At 33.6% G+C, this 17562-nt stretch overlaps 1 long non-coding RNA gene across 1 annotated transcript; it reads right to left on the bottom strand.

Annotated features, from left to right (window-relative positions):
- Nucleotides 1–7656: 7656 nt before the first annotated feature.
- LOC131052358 (uncharacterized) lies at nucleotides 7657–9344 on the bottom strand. Its single transcript, XR_009107317.2, has 2 exons — nucleotides 8715–9344; nucleotides 7657–8391 (listed from the first exon to the last, which is right to left on the bottom strand). It is a non-coding gene; the product is annotated as an uncharacterized LOC131052358 (long non-coding RNA).
- Nucleotides 9345–17562: the final 8218 nt, after the last annotated feature.

A 17562-nucleotide genomic window follows, 5' to 3' on the forward strand; every position in this document is an offset into this window, starting at 1 on the left:
TGGACAGAGGTGGTCAGGTCTATAACCTTCACATGGAAGTGGAACATAAACAGTGCATCAGTTTCAAATCATAAGCACTGCACCGAGTCCAGATTCTCTGGGCAAATACTAAGCATAATGAATTTATGAGACTGAATCTTTGAAGAGCTCGAAATTCCTTTGATTAATTTTTTGATTGATTCTTGTTATCGAGGGCCATGTCGGGTAAGACTAGTGATCCTTGACAGCAGTTACCTAGGATTAGCAAATGAAGGGAAAAACATTTGTTGAATGTATCGTTAGTTTGTTTGACATGAGTGGTACAGTTCAGAGTTTAAACAAAGCTGTTCTACCGTGTACCATAGTTTGTTAGACATCTATATTTGCATGTAATCGGTTGAACAATTCTTTCCAAGTTTTTGTTGTGTAAGTTGCATTGAGTCAACATTCTTTACTTGGTTTTTGTTATAGTATCCTTTTTGCAGCCATAGAGGCACTGGAACTTTTGGAGTGATCTCAATCTAATCTATAATTATAGAAGTATTGTCCAGGGGGAACTTGTAATGGTTTGACAGTTTTAGTCTGTATTCTTCAATGTCGTGGGTTTTTTGTTGTTTGCAGACCCTGCTTCATACCATAAATCTCCTTCCGAATATGAAGATGTAGATTTGTGATGAATTTTGAAGATAAGGTGCCGTTAATCTCCGGCTTGCCTTATTTTTTGATTTGGTAAATTTTCCCCTTTTTGGCTACCTTGGTTTAGTTCTCCCAGACAAAGGTATACCTTGTCAAATTTACTCAGGATTTGCATCCTTGCAAGCAGCCCTATCTGTTGTTGTTTTAATGCTCCAGTTTATTTCTCACTAAAAATTTGCTGTAGTCTTAAGGGTATACCTTGTAAATCCTGCACCCAAGTGATTTGGAGTCTTAATCCTCCAGTTTTATTTCTCAATAAAAATCTGCTTTATTTCCCCTCCCTCTTTTAGTTTTGGGTTTATTAATATTAATGATATTGTTCGTTAATGCAATGCTCCGTAAGTTTGGAATGCCAGGATTTTCTAATCAAATGTCGAGTTGGTTATCTTTTGTTTGTTATTGCCATGATGGCTATGATGTGTACAAGGCAAAACATGTACGTTAAATAATATTGCAACGAAATTCTTGTAGTTTATATGATGGACTGGCTGGTAGTCTTCTATACTCCTGCTTTAAACTGTGAGTCCAACTTGCAATTTGCAAATAAACATTGTCTATGATCCAGTCAAATTTGAGTTTGTACCATATGATTGAATATGCATTTTATTAGTTAAAACTCGTCAGATTTCTACAAACTATGATGTTTATTGTATACATTTTTGATAGCTTAATTTTGAAGGGAAGTTGTAAAGTTACCATACACATCAAGTAGATAAAAATAGAGTAGCACATGCCTGAATAACTTGTAGCTATGACGAGTTATAATATAATCTCATTTCATGGGAAGAGTCACGCTTGAGATTCCTATTTGTCTACCATGTAATTTCTTTTTGGTAAATAATTTCATATGTTTCTCTCCTTAAAATACTTGGTAATATTTTTCGTTTAGTCCTATCCTTACCACCAACAACTACTGTCCCAAAAATGAAACAAATGTTGACAAGAAATTATAGTGTTGATTTGAGATATTTCTTAACCATGGTTATGGTTTACTCTAGTGATTGATAAGAAAGAGGATTAGAATATGTGGCAAATAATTGAACAATGTAATTGATTACAAAATGAATTTTCTCTCTTAAAACTTTCATTACACTTGTATAGATCACTTTCTAGGTCAATATTCTGATATACACATCTATTATCTCATGTATCTCATGCTGTATCTTAAGTTCCTTTTCTTGTATATATTTGTTGTACATATATGTTAATGATTACATATAGGGACATGTCTGTTTTATGTTTCTTCATAGTTGTGTTTCTTTGGTGTTGCTACAAGTCACGTATATACATATATGTTCATGATTACATATAGGGACATGTCTGTTTTATGTTTCTTCATAGTCGTGTCTCTTTGGTTATGGCGTTTCTTCATTTATAAATGCTAGACTATTGTTCTATTAGCTTGTGACAACTTTGATTTGTTCTATATTTCATACAAGGTGTTTTTTTGTTGTCAACCTTTGATGTTCTTGTAGGTTTTCAACATTGTCCTAATTAGACTACCCTTTTGAATTAATGAATATGGCTTAATTTTATCCGGCATTAATAACAAATAATAACATTTATTTTTATAAGTGTCCAAATATATCATAAATCACCACAAATGATAATAAACCATTCCACTCTGTTTGTGGTCTAAACAAAATTAGGTGCGTTGTACAACAATAAGCTATTTGAGACCATTCCCTTTTAGCACTAAGATTGTAAAATCTAGTACATGGTTTTTTTTTTCAGATATAAAGGGCCTGTTGACTTATGATAGATGTTTTAAATTCAACCTTATTCAAAAGGCAATAATTGATTTAAAATCCTTTTAAGGATTAATGAGAGAGAAATGATAAAGACAAATAGAATGGGTTAGAAATGAAAATCTGAATGAACTTGAAGAAGCAATTTTGTATTTGATGACAGAAATTTTTTGTAGTTTATAGAGGCAACAAGGCATGGAGCATATGCTTTGGAATCATACCATATTGTTTGGAATAGCAACACTTGAAATTATGCTATATTTAGGTGGCAACGCTTTTGAGATCATATCAAATTATTTGAAATGGATGTATTCATATTGTCATAGCAACAAAGCTTCAATAAATAAATAGAATTGTGCGGAAAGCACGAAGGAGATTAGCTGTTAAGATGTATTCATGTTGCCCACATTATACATCACTTGTACTTGTAGTTGCTTACACGGCGAAGTTCATATGTGTGTTTCTCATGTTCTTATTGATCACAGCCTCTGGTAATATTTATTCTTCTTCTTTTCAATATTAGTAGATTTTATTTGCTCATTTGCTCATACTAATTGTTTGCAGTGGAAAATTTTAATTACAGTACTGACCCAGCTATTCATTTGTAATATGATCAGTGTCCATGGGTGCTGACCACCCGGGGTATTGTAAGAGCCAGAGCGGTGCATTTCACGGGCCATGCTTCACATTTAGATTTGATGAATGCGACAATACGTGTAAAACTCAAGATAATCAAGAACTTGGAGATTGCTCCAATTGGATTTGTTATTGTTATCATCGCTGTTAGAATTGAAATGTTATGAGGTACCCAGCCATCCTCGTGAATTATGAATATTTATTCCACTCAGTTACTTCTGTGATGGGAAATACAGATCTGATGAAACATAATATAAATTTTATCTCTTTCTCTCCATGTTTTAAATTGGATTGTCTAATTATTACTTTTATATGGCTTTAGATAGGAAGGTGCAAAAATATACAGAAGTTTGAGTTTTTTATACGATTTATGTGAAAAAAAAAGGTTATTAAAAAAAAAAAAAGAGGAAATAGAATTAAATAGATTGAGAGAATGTGTATGACCATTTTATTAGTCTATGTTGATAGATCAAATTATAATTCATTTTTTTTAGAAAGTTTTTAACATATAGATATGTTTGCTATTTTTAATACTTTTGTGATTTCTTAGAATCTTGTCTAATTAATCTACAAAATTATTTGCATAGATGATGATAATGTCATTTTTGAATATTATTATTGAAGTTCAAGGGGATTGGAATAATTTAATGATAATTAGTTTTAGAAGAAATCTTTGTGGTAAACAAGTAGTAAGACTATCTCCAAATATCGAGGGAACAATTAGGGGTCAATTTCAAGTAGAAAAAACAACACCTGCATTAAAAAGGAATTCTTTCATAATCAACCAATTGAGACGATGACTTGTCATTAATATATAGAACCACTTCAACTAGAAAAGCTTTTGATAGATCAACTCCAACAAAGATGCTAACAAAGAAGTGTGAGTAAAATTCTAAGATGCCAAGTCCACCTTTAGGAATCTACCAAGGGAATTACCAATAAGGCAATCTCATGTAAACAAGCAGATTGTCAATAGACTCTTTTAAAGGGTTGAAAGAGGAATACCAAGGCTGAACCAAGAGAGGATATGAATCCTACATCTAACACAACCTAACTATAATAATAAAAATGAAACAAACAACAAAAAAACCTCTACAAGAACGGTAAAATTCATCTTACCCTCAAATAAAGGATACCATAACTCTAAGATCTAATAATATAGATTAGGGAGAGAGGGCCATAGACAAAAAAAATACAAATCAAACCTTTACTCATGAAAAAGTTCTACAATTGTTCACATCTTACCCCATAGACACCATAGGAGTAGTAGACATGTAGAGAAGAGGCAATTATTTTCTCCGATCATGTAAGCTATTTACAAGAAAAAATCCCTTTCCCACATTAGAACTCTTCACCTTCTCAGAAGTAGTAGAAATAACAGGGATGGAGGCATTGGTTTTCACAACTTTTGTATAAGAATCACGGTTAGGGGGCAACCCTTTGCACAATAGATCCAACCTCACCAACCAGTTCAGAAAACCATTGATGAAAGTAGGTGGATTCACCCATAGGCACCAAGGACTCCACATGCATAGAAACTTCAATAGATTGAAGGGATGTAATATATACTAAGAGAAGTAGAAACTAGACAATCAAACCCATCATTAACCACATATGATATAACTTCTTTAGGGGAAGTAAAAAAGGAAGATAAACAATTAAATTGAGCCAAGAGCCCTTGAGAAGGGGTGGGAATTCCTATAAATGAAACACAGGTGGGGGATTCACAACCAAGGGCAAGATAAACTAGTTAGAAAGCTAAAAAATGCGCAAGTGCGACCATAAAGGAGATTCTTGTCTATGCAATCATCAAACTGCACATTTGATCGTATTTATTAATTAATTGAAAATAAAAAAGCTGTTGTTTTCATGAAGGAGCAGGTAGGAGCAAATATTGTATTTTGTATTCATGTTAATCTTTTCTTTGATTTTTAAAAATGATTAGTTATGTATGGATAAGGAAATTTAATTTCATTTAGATCGTGTAATTTTCATTTAACTTTAATTCAAATAAACTGTGATAACATGCTGATACTAATGGGGATGACCCCGCGACACAACGATAAGCTGTGAGCCTCCTTTGTGGGAGGTCGTGGGTTCGAGCTTTCTTGAGCCCCTTGCTCTGTTGGAACCCCGCTCAGCTATGATGCACAATGCCTGCAAAGGTGATGTGGATTGACACTTATACAAAGTTGATGGTGGTTTGACCTCCACCCATTGCATCCCTGTGCGGTTAGAGATGTGGGGGGTATTAATGCCCCTAGCTGCTACAACTATAGAGGCAGTGGTAAGAATCATTCTAGTGGAGTGATAAGGTGTGCATGACATTGAAGCGATAAGGTTAGTAAAATGGAGTAATAAGGAGCCCCGAAGAGATAAGGAGTCACAACTGGCAGTTCCACACGCAAACAATGGAGGGATAAGGTGATGCCTGGGCATGGAAAATAGGAGAATGACACAAGGAGATATAAGGGTGTTAATGCCAAACAAATATGAGGATGAGGCCCCTCAAAAATGCAGTCTCATTGGTTCATAGCTCCAGTCAAAAGCGATTTAGATTCGACCCATTACCGATTAAAAAAAACATGTTGATACTAACTTTAATCAATGTGTCTTACCTATGCAAGGAATTCAATTTTAGCTAGATTTGTTCAATCAGATAAAATTTTAAATGTTAAGAAAATGTTGGAATAAATATTGGAGTGGGTTCTATATCCAATTTACTAATTTTTTAAAGTTTTATTATTTATAAATAATATTTTACAAAAATTGCTAAAGTTAGATTTGATAATTTTATAACATTTAATGATAAATTTGAAATCATAATAATAAGTGAGAGTGGCGTATCTCCATATCAATGATGGCTAAATTTTGAGTTAGATTGTATTTGAATGTATATTAAATTAATTATATTCTTAATGAGTAAATGCTGTAATTTAATCTTCTTTTCTTCATCTATATAAACACACCATAAATATTTTGTTTTTCAGTAATAAGTATGTAGGTGTAAACAATTACCATTCAGAAAGTAGAAGAATAATCAATATCCTAATTTTTATCTCACTTCACATTATTAATAGGTATGGTTTTGATTATGTATCCCAATAAGACAAACATCATAAGCGTAGTGTGAACCAGACCAAGTGTAAGCCATGTTATTTTAAGTATCTATACTTCAATTTTAGAACTATAATTCTATGTGATAGTGTATAGGTATATTTCCATCTTTTAATTTGGGTGTGATAGTGAAAAACTAGACGAATATCTTTGATCATTTGTAAATGGGTGTAAAAAGTTAAATTTTGTATTGTAATGTTATTTTTAGAAACCAAACCTAAGTGCCCATGAATATAGTACTTGAGGAATGGTGTAGGATGCATTTTGGGATTTGTGGTGTAATTTGAGAAGTCTTAAAAAGAGTAATATTTATGAATGTATGAGTACTTGACTTAGGATACACCAAGTCAACAAATGAAATTTTAAATATGTTGAATGGGAAATGAACCTTATATTTTAAAGGAGATTCCATGTAAAATTACAACAACAGTCATGCTCATTTATCGTGATTCAAGGAAGATTGGTGTATGAGATCATTTGTTTCCATCCTATTAGATGAAGAGGAGTGACATGACAGTCCCATGTAAGGTTCTCTTTTTGCTTTTGTAAGTATTTAAATCATTTTTCCATTAATTTTGGAGGGAGGTAGTATTAAAAGGGGTTTGGAAATTAATATTTCAATTTTTTTGGGAAGAAATATTGGATCCATTTAGAATATTGTTATGCCTAATGTTTGGAGGGTGGAACAAAAGTATTTTAATTACTCCCTGCCTATCTTAGAAGGTAATCTAGACCTATTAAATTTTAATAGTTACTTATCCCTAAGTTGCATCTTCTATTTGTGAAGGAATCAAATGAACAATAATTATGGGTAATGGAGTTATGTTGAATGTTGTAATTTCAGTGTAAGTTATATTTTATTTCTTTTTTTGTTAAAAAAGGGGATTTTCTTTATGTGTAATTGAGTTGGAAATCTTATTAATGTTTATTCTCATTGCCTAAAGTATGTGTTTAACCATGTGATTTGTTTTGGGTGTGATATATTGTAATTGTTTTTTACAATGTGTTTGTAAGTGCTTTCTCATGTTCATAGATGATTATCCTTAATCAAGGATTAGAAGAGCCTCGTATGGTTTTATGAGTTCATAATAGATGGGTGGAAAGAACTATCAAGTTCCATTCACATTGTTTCTTCTTAAGTTTTCTAGTTCAAATAATTCTCATGTAAGAAGAGACTTCCAAGTATATATTAAAAAACAATTGTAATAGTTATGTTACATTTGTGAGAGTTGGTACTTTTTATTTTTAAAATGTGAATGTGTATGAGGGAGACCATAACTATATGTTTATTTGATAAGATTAAAAAAATTCACATCTATTATAAAAAATAAGAGTGTACTTCTTCTACAAACTTCTTCCTTGTAATTCATGATATTATGTTAACATAAGTTTATATAAGAACAAAAATTATGGAACTAGTTCATAATTATAAAAATAACAACATATATAATTAAATATAATAAATATAATTAAATATATATTAAATCCAAGAGCTTTGTTTTGTTTTGATTGAAGGGGGAAAACAGGTTTTGAGGGGACCAAAAACCTCGTACAACAAGTTTTGAAGGGACCTGAAACCCTCGGATTTTTCACGGATTCGGAACCAACAAAGGAACGCTGCAAAAAGATACATCAAAGAGATAAAGCAGTCCAGCCACAACCAAACAAGACAGGTCAAACATTACAGAACTGGTGGTGAAAAGAAGGCAAAAGGCACCCCAAAAGATTTTACATAAACATGAACATAGGGGACAAGGCTTCCTCAGCAAAATCATGGGTTTTATCCAAGCTCCCACAATCATATCCTTGAGATTTATCTCTGTTGGAAACAACATGCATATAACAAAAATCACTTCACCAACTTCCTGGAAACTAAACAACATGGCTTCAACAACCCCTCAACAATGAATCCAGACATGTCTATCCTTAAGCGTGGGTTTTACATGGATCCCACAACCAATAGCAATGGGTTTTTGATAGGTTCCCATAACCTTAGTCTTGAGATAAAATAGAGCAGAACATATAATTCCCTCCAAGATCACCACCTCAATAGTTGATAAAGGAGAGAAGCAAAATAAAAGACCACCCTCTGTTCCCCAAAAGACCAGAAACAGGGTACCAACAGTCACCCACCGACATAACCCAACCTCCACCGCAGAGCCAAACTCCACCTCAATAGGAGAAAGGTTATCTCCAACATAATCCATATTCACCTCTGTAAAAGACAGAGCCACCTCAATAAGCCAAGCCAGAAAAAACCACAGCTAGCTACAGGGAGAGGGCCAACCAAAAAATAAAACTTACAAAACCACAACTGGAATTGAGAAGGAAACCCTACATTGAATCAATAAAAAAGTCCATAAGACATATAAATCTTTGTCTGAGACCACAAAAGGCCAATGAAAAAATAGACCCTCCCTTACCTACAACATAGCCTCCATGAGAAGAAAAAACCCCTTCACAACACCTCAAGAAATAAGCAATAAAGAAACTAAAGGAGAAAAGATTAAAAGCCTTTGCATGAGACGAAGTAGAGACCTTTAGAACAAGCAAAAGGATGGAGAAAGGATGGAGAAGAAGTCATAGGAAGCACCCAATCCACACCCACCAACAGATCCAAATGCTAGGACCCCAACGAAACCACCATCGCTCTAAAAGAGAGAAGATCCACCGCAACATCAACACCATCACCCGCGAAAACCTTAGACCAAGAGCCAAGATTAGCCACCTCACTCTCCCACCAAACCCACATGATAACCTCGCCACAACACCAACCTCCCAAGCCACACACCGAACCAACAACCACAGAGAAAGACCGAAGGCTGAATGCATCACCAGCGAGGAACAAGTGCAGGGTAGAGCCACGAGGCTCATAACAAACTCCACCGCCATCCCCAATCGCATAACCATCACTATCGCCTCTCTCCCCAGAAGCAGAACGAACTTCACATTAAACCAAACAGGCAGCCGTGAACATGAATGGAAAGGAGAAAAGGGGCCACGCACGCCAGAGCACAACAAACCCCGACAGTCCCCACACAAAGAAGATTGCCATCCGCCTCCCATCGTCATCGTCTTCACCTTTACCCCCGTCCTCTGCATCCTCCCCTGCAATGCCACGACCTCTCGGAACCCTAGCACCGCTCCCACACTTTCACCTGCTCATGTTGTTAATAATGATGTAAGAGCTTTATTTTGTTACAAATAACTCCTTTTTAAAATTCTAGTTAGCTAAAATGATAGTAGTACAATATTGACAAAAAACCGATGGGTGATAGAAAGAAATACCCTCAAAGTCTGAGATGACATCCAAAATGAAGATGAAATTTTGTGGCCAAGCTCAAACATAAAACAAACTATCTATGACAAAGTTATCATCAATCAAATCCTAGTTTAGTGGGATAACCTTGTTCCCTAGGAGTGTTATTTGAAGGTTGCTTAGTACAAACTAGATACATGACTAACTTGAGGTGAGGAAAATTACTAAAATTTTGTAAACCAAGAGCACCATACTATTGAGAAGAGATATAAGCCGACCTTGGAGGATGAGATCAATCAGGAGCAGTATTATCTATACTTCCCAAAGATCAAGAGCCATAGGATTGGGATCCTTGATAAATTTGGTATGCTAGCTATGGCCTCATCAACACAACTAAGGACGAAAGGATGGGGAAGAAGTGATTCTAGAAATAGTCGATGGAGAATTACCCTCAAAATAAAAATCTCTTGTAAATGTGTCACTAAAATTGTAATTATTGATGATTAGATCTACACTTGCCTTTAAACTTACACCAACAATGGGAAATATTTAACACATGGGACATGGCCTATAAGGCTACCCCTGGAATTTTATAAGATTTGATATTCGTAGCATCCTTTGTAAAACTATGCTAAGATGACACGTTGAATGATATTTTGCATTAATGATGAAGTAGCACAATAGGCATTGTTTGAGAGTAAATTTCACTTATATCATCGCAGAGAATATGTACACATGATTTCAAATTATCCATGGAATTTACTCATTAAGGAAAATAAGTAAAGGCACAATTTGTAGCAAAGAAGTACTATTTCAGACACATGCAATCACAAAATGTCACATTCTCTTCAATTTTTGAATTGAGAACAAAATATCAAAGGCACAATTTTTATAGTAATACAATATTTGATCGATTACTAGAAGCATCGACTAAGTCATAAAATGTCTATTTTTTTCCCTTTGGCTTAGAAAAGGATTCCCTTGAATCATTTTGTACATCTCTTTTAATGCACTTTGATGATAACCTATTTGATAGTATAGATGTTACAAAAAATTATGAAATACTATTTGTTTAGAGAACTTTAGTTAAATGTAGATTAAAAATAGGAAAGAAGCATGTGAGATTCTAATTCTACATGTTCAAAATTATTAAATTTATGATAGCCACACATGCTAAAAAATAATGAAACAATTAACGTATCTCCAAGGAATGCAAGGATGACACTTTTTTTCATACGTGAAGCCTAAAGAGCTTGCTAGCTCAACAATATTCAATCAATGGTACAAAAATTATTTTCTAACCAAATTTATCTTCTAAGATGTTCATTTGATGGGTGGACAACTCAGGTGTGTGCTCATGATAGAGCATGTGAATGCTATTTGATCATAAGGATTAACTCTAGATGCTTAGACCAATACGAATGATATATAGTGAGACCACAAAAAATCAAAGCAAAATAAATGTGTATATCACAAGTATCATAGATGTCAAAGATTATATCATTGCCTCCCAAAAATTACCTACATTGTTTGCTGATTACCTAGAGGTCCAATATTGCCAATGTAGAAAAGAGTTATTGAAGTGAAATACATGAAAATAAGAGATAATCTCTTTGTCTAGCCCAGTGGCTATGATGACCATATCTTTAACATCGTTATTACATATAGATCATTGGGAAATCATGGAGGATGATATATCATCCATGTTTCACAATATTTTATTTTTTCTACATCTATAGTTTAGGTCATTCCTACTCTACCTAATGTTACTTTAGAACTAAGATTTATTTATTTAGAATATTCTAATGATTGTTGATGATATAATTATATATTTAATAGATTTAATTCATTAGGAAACCCTCCAACACACGTCACTAATTTTTAAATTGTAGAGTACCAAGTTTTAGATTTGGGTGACCCTATTGAGGAAATCATTTTCCTATTATAGGACATCTTTGTATAGCTTGATGCTTCATTAGAGTTTAGGGTCACTTATTTGAGGGCTTATAATAATTCTATATAACATATTATTTCACGTCTACAAGATCCACTTCATTGAGAGCTCCACTTATTATACATTTCACATTTATTTATGGTCTCTTGCATTTTAGATCTTGATCATAGTATTGAGTATCCTTTTATTCTCTTTTATAACAACTTTAATTAATTTATATATACTAAAAGGTGGATATCACACTTAACATAAAACATATATATTTTACCTTTTTCATGGGATTGTTCTTTTTCTTGTCCTTTTGGATTTAAAACTTTTACGGTAGTTCATTTCTTTTCATTTTTCTACCTATTCCCTCATCCTCATTGGATTTGGAAACTATGAGGCTATATATTGCATCTCTTCCTTCCCTTCATTAATGAGATAGTGATATTTCTTAGTACTAATTTGATTTTTAATAATTTTTCGTTTCTTTCTTAAGAAACTAACATGATTGTGCTATTGTGACTCCATTATTAGTTCATGTATATGCATTTTCTACCCACTACATCAGTTTCTAAGTTAAGATACATTTAACTGCTATATTTATCCCATAAATCTATTTCATACTCATTTTTTCCATTGCAATAGGTCTCCCAACCTATTGAAAAATTTGACACTTCTCAACAATTTTTTTTGCATCTTTGAAAAGAGTTAGCCACTATAGGAAAGGCAAGTAAAATTTTATTTTAGTTTTATTCTTTGAGTTGATGTCCACTAAAGATTATTTCATGGGCGTCTCTGAAGATATTTCCTCTCTCATACTTCAATATCACTATTATTATTTTTTCATATTTTATCATAATCTGGAGTTAACCTTCAATCCAAGTGCATACAATAAATATCATTGTGTTAGTACATTTCTATTTTCTTTTATGCTCCCCTTTAGGAATTCTCATGTTAATAATAGCTTTGCTATTCCCTTCAAGTGTACAAATAGCATAATTTTTCTATATAAATACACACTTGGAGATTATTTTCCTAAAATATTTGATCTCCCCTTATTTCAATCCTTGATAAGTAATCAAGTTCTTAGTCAACCCTTACTATCTCTACCATCATTTCAAAGTTAGACTCCTAGAATAATATTATTTATCTTGATATTATTTCTTAAATTACTATTTTATTAATTTAATTATTTAGTGACTCATCATTTTCAATAAAATTAAAATGATAGATAATAAGTAGTGTTTGATTTTATGTAATGCAAACACCATTTTATGCGATTCTCTTGTTGGGGTAGTAAATTTTCTTTGATTGCGGCAATATTCTACTTGTAAATGCAATTATTGTTTAACATGTACATTTTAATTGATGTCAAAGGTATGCCAAAGGAGTTCAATTAGTGTCAAAGGAGCTCATTGTGGATTTGAATCAACATATATAGCCATAACTATCATATTTTCTATCATCTCAATGCCTGAGCATTTGAGTTTTGAAAGTACATCGACAAGTTGTGAGATTACTTGTATAATTGTAATATCATCTTGTGTCTATTCTAGGTGTTGAATGTGATATGAAATTATCTACAATACGTTATTGTGATCCAAACCTAACAAAATTTATTTACACTGGCAACTTGTTTTGTTCTGCATTCTATCGTACTTGAGAATTATGATGTGATTTGGAAGTAGAGTATATATACACATGTTATGTTAAATTCTAGAGTTTCAAGAGTTGAGCTTTAGTGGACAAAAAGTTAGAAGTGATAAAGTCACCATTGTGCTAGTTGGATGACTCAGTTGATGTTCTAGTTTGATGTACCAAAGGTATGTAACATGTGCTCATCGAAGATAGCGTGCAGATGACTATTGGGACTAGATAAGTCTACATTGGGTAATGCATAGCATGTTATTTCTACTCAAGTAATGTGTGGGATTTTAGACCTGACCTATTACATGTTTAGTTTATGTTTATGCTTGCAACCAACTTGCAAATGCAATAATATTTTCTTAGATTGACATGTGAATGTAATTATCATTGTAACACACATATATAGTTGATATATATTCATTGCTAGTGTGTTTGTTGATGTAATCATTTTATAGTTGAATGATTGATGCGTATTGTGTGGGTGATTCTATGTGAGTTGCATCCTAATCATTGTGTAGCTTCATTAGAAGATCATGTGCACTTTGTGAGCAAGGTCTAAGGTTGATCAAATCAAAAGTAAGATATGAATTTAGTCTTGAAGGATTTCAATTCATATATCTTGTAATTTTTATGAGATTGCTATCTCACATGCTAACTTGGTGCTCAGATCTTAGTATAGTAGAGTAGTGTTTGTAGTAGGTTGGTGCCTATAATTACAATTGGAGATTGGCATCTCAAGTAGGTTGGTGCCTATAATTGCAATTTGGGATTGGCATCTCTGGCAGGTTGGTGCCTACTTTATATTATAAATTCCTTAATTATATTCGTGCTTTTGAGGCTAGATTTGGGTGCTAGATCAAAGCATCTATTCTTATTGGGTTTTTTACCAGTTTAGATTTCCACATAAATCTAGTATTCATTGTGTGCTTGTGTGTTGACTAATTGATTTATCACTATAGAAAGATAATAATTTTTATTTTGAAATTTCAAGTTTCATGCTTGGAGAATTTATTAATTATAATTAATGTTTTAGTCAAGTTTAATTTGCATATATTGATTCATTCTCATCTAAGTATATTGTGTTTCCTTCAATTGATATTAGAGACATGTTCCTTGGAAGAAGCTAAAAAGCTTGAGGTAGATCTAGAATGACACATTCACTTTCTCAAGGAGGTTTGTCTTGAAATAAAACACTTTTTGATGGATCCAATCATGATGCTTTTTAGTGTGTCAGGATAGAAGTATATTTGATGACCCTATCATTTTATGTTTGACAATTAGTTGTGGATGGTTATGAAATAAGAGATCATGCTAGAAATAAGAATTGTGAGAATAATTCCAAGACAAGGAATGCTATTTTATATGTTTTTATCTAACTTTGATTTTATTAATATTATGCATTGTAGTCCACAATTATAGAAGTGGGAGTGAAGTTGCACAACATCTATGAGGGATATGCCATGGTCAAACAAACAAATTTTAAGACCTACTACAGTCAATTTGAGAGTGTAAAAGTTAAGGAAAAGAATAATATCGCTACATTCCTACTTAGGGTTGATGAAGTCGTCAACTCTATCAAAGGAATTAGTGAAGAAATGGAAGAGACCATGACCACGAAAAAGGGTATTCAGATCCATTCCATTAATATTTGATGCAAAGGTACTTGTTGTTGAAGAAGCTAAAGATTTGGATAAACTGGTGATGGATGTGCTGTATGGAATTTTTGTTGGGATCCAAGAACTCTAAGAGGGGGGGTGAATCAATGTTCTACTGGAATGGAGAATTTTAATCTTATTAATACAACAACTCAGCAACCGGTAAACATAAAATCATATAAAAATAAGCAACAATGCAAACACAAAGATGAACACCATAACACCACATATTTATACATGGGAAACCTCAAAGAGGAAAAAACACGGTGGGATTGGAGACCCACAATATCTATCCACTGATCAGATGAATAAATATTACAATAAGGGGCCTGCACATGTAGGAAGACCAACAACCTAGAGCACACTTCTCATCACAAAAGGAGTGTCACTGACTATAGAAACATCAGACAACAATCCAGAATGAAGATTGAACTACAAGTAGAGTGTCTCCCATGCCTGAGTACAGTTTTGGTTAAGCTCAATACCGGAGGCCTAAAACCGCTTCCACAAGCCCAATTCGATCACCTATGATCGACCAAATCCTCTACATGAATTATTACAACATTGTTCGCATAGAGATAATCCCATAACCCATACCATACATGACCTCATCAATCTACAAAGAGATCTTACATCATATTTATACCAACTCAAGACCTAAACAATTAGGTCGTCCACCCAGACAATAAACCTATTACATAATTATAAAACATGTCAGCTTGAGGCCAAACAAATATCATCCAACCCATAAGTCATCCCGAAACACATCAAGAAGTTCCAACAACATGTTACATTAAGTCGGTCCATAACCTAGATAGTACTGGATCCAATTTAGGTCCACACATGCTAAAGAAATGATCCAAATTAGTCAAGGCTTGAAAATGATCACCATCAGCATCCTGAATCCCTTCTAGAAGCCGCACCAACACCACTTACTAGATTCATCAAAATATCTTCAACAAAGCTCCGTTGGTGAAACCCTTACCGGTAACTAAAAGGCATACTAGAATAAGTGATAGATTCCGGAGCATCAAATCAATACACACTGACTGAACATATATCTAAATCGCATGAATATCAGATCTAAGCCACAATTCCATAAGCCAAAGCATACTGGAGTATACCGGATCAACATGATCTTACCAACCAAAAACCAATCATCCTACGCGGACCAACCAGATACCGGTAAATAGCCAAAGCAACTAGTGTTGACATCAATGAAAAACATAATTGCAACACATAATCAATTCCTCCAAATTTACAACAATCTCCCTCTTTGGCATTGATGGCAACACTAGATGTGAAAAACATCCAAGTGCCAAGAAATGCCAAACAGGTCTCCCCCAATGGAAGACAACCAAAAATCTCCCCAAGATGATATGACAATGAGGTCCTGAATCAAATATCTCTATACCAATTAATCATCCATAGACCTGAACCAAACTCCCCCAATTGGATACAACCAATTTGAAATTTTGTTCCTCCTCCTTGTGCCAATAATCTCCCTCTTAGACCGATATTTCTAGAAAGCTCTGTTTTCTGCATAAATATCTCTACCCCTAATGTATATAACTCCTTAAGTTTTTCACATGAATATCTCTCCCCCTTTGACATCAATGCCAGAAATTAGACATAAACATCAAAGAAAAATCATAAATCCTCTGAACCATACTGTTGACTACTCCCTCTGAGTAGTAGCACCAACACATCAATCTAGAATGAGTCATAGCTCTTATAATGCATACTAGACTGATGCCAATCAACATCAATCAGGTCTATACTAGAGGGGTATAAAACCTCAACTCGTCTCTCAAATTCTCAAATGATTCCTCAAACTAATCTGACTTCATTAGCTTCCACCTACTCCTTCAGAAATTTATACTTGATAGAAATAATGGATTCTTTGATATGTCATACCAGCAGAGTTATTACAATGAACAACTACCGGTACATTACAATCCAGCTTTATATCCTTCAACATATGCTTTATCCATAGAGCCTATATATAGTTAGTAGCAACAACAAAATACTCAGCTTCAATAGTAGATAAAAAAGGTACATGACTACTTCTTGCTGATCCATGAAATAATTTTCTTTCCAAGAAAGAAAGCTTCACTAGATGAGCCTATTCGGTTACCTTATATCTTTAGCCTAATCCACATCTGAACATGCTCAAAGTGTAAAACCATCATAAAATAAAAAACCATACCAAAAAATACTTGAAAATATCTGACAATCCTAGCTACCGGAGTAAGGATTCAACATAATCAATTTTTTCCTAATGAGAAATGCATTGCAAACCAATAAGCCTAGTTCCAATAACAGCCAGGTCCATGTGTTGTTCTTTTCTAACCGATCCAATTCCTCTTCCATCCAACATTCATCCTTACAAGCTTTAATAACTGATGCCGGTACAATTAAAGAAATTAAGCATACCTCATTAGCTACCAACCTTCTTATTGTCCAATTATCTAATCTTCTGAATGATTCAACCTTACATACCTAGGAATCTTCTAACTTTATGTTCCTCTTCCCTGATCTCCAGTTACTGTTGAATTTTTTGATACTGCCGAAGAAACTAGTTCTGCATTCTGCTCCGGTAAAGGTGTTACTGATTCAGTTAAGACCATTTCAACTGCTGGTTCTTGCTCATAAATTCTGATTTGACTTCTACTCTGCTCATCCACCTTGACATTAATGCTCTCCGCAATTCTCTGCAATATCTTGTTATAACATCTATATGCTTTGCTTTCATTAGAATAACCAATAAATATTCCTTCATCACATCAAGGATAAAACTTCTAATTCACTACCAGAGATTATGAAATACTTAACTATAGATGTATGACCAAACCATAACTCATAAAGTGACTTACTGGTAAACCA

This window comes from Cryptomeria japonica, chromosome 9 (assembly GCF_030272615.1).
Source record: "Cryptomeria japonica chromosome 9, Sugi_1.0, whole genome shotgun sequence".
Classification (NCBI taxonomy): domain Eukaryota; kingdom Viridiplantae; phylum Streptophyta; class Pinopsida; order Cupressales; family Cupressaceae; genus Cryptomeria; species Cryptomeria japonica.